This window comes from Eimeria mitis, genomic scaffold (genome assembly GCF_000499745.2).
Source record: "Eimeria mitis Houghton genomic scaffold, Emh_scaff2164, whole genome shotgun sequence".
NCBI classification, from domain to species: Eukaryota; Apicomplexa; class Conoidasida; order Eucoccidiorida; family Eimeriidae; genus Eimeria; species Eimeria mitis.
In genome coordinates, this window is record NW_013570490.1 from 4,989 (window position 1) to 5,433 (window position 445).

The 445-nt window shown below is 42.5% G+C and overlaps 1 protein-coding gene across 1 annotated transcript in view; it reads right to left on the reverse strand.

The window, feature by feature from the left end:
- Positions 1-445, reverse strand: part of EMH_0049640 (phospholipid-transporting ATPase, P-type, putative) — a gene marked incomplete at both ends in the record, with an annotated part of 3,900 nt that overhangs the window by 1,378 nt on the left and 2,077 nt on the right. The window lies entirely within an intron of this gene.

Sequence of the window (445 nt, forward strand, 5' to 3'; positions counted from 1 at the left end):
ATGAGAGAGAGAGAAGAAGGAGGGAGAGAGAGAGAAAGAGAGAGAAAGAGAGAGAGGGAGAGAGGGAGAGGGAGAGAGGGAGAGAGAGATGTATATTTACGTATGCCCCGCTGTACCCTGTACCCTTGGGGGGCCCCTTGGGGGCCCCCCTCTACCCTGTACCATTGGGGGGCCCCTAGGGGGCCCCCCTGTACCCTGTACCCTGTACCCTTGGGGGGCCCCCCAAAGGATCCTTGTACTGGTGTGTTGTGTGTGTGGGGTTGTTTGTGTGTTTGTTTGTGTTTGTTTTTTTTTGTTTTGTTTTGTTTATGAATTATATTAAATAAGCAAGAGGAAAGAAAAGAAAAAGAAAATAAAAAAAAATAAAAAAAGATAGAATAAAAAAAAAGCCAAAGAAGAAAGAAACAACAACAACAACAAAAACAAAAAAAAAAAAAAAAAAAAA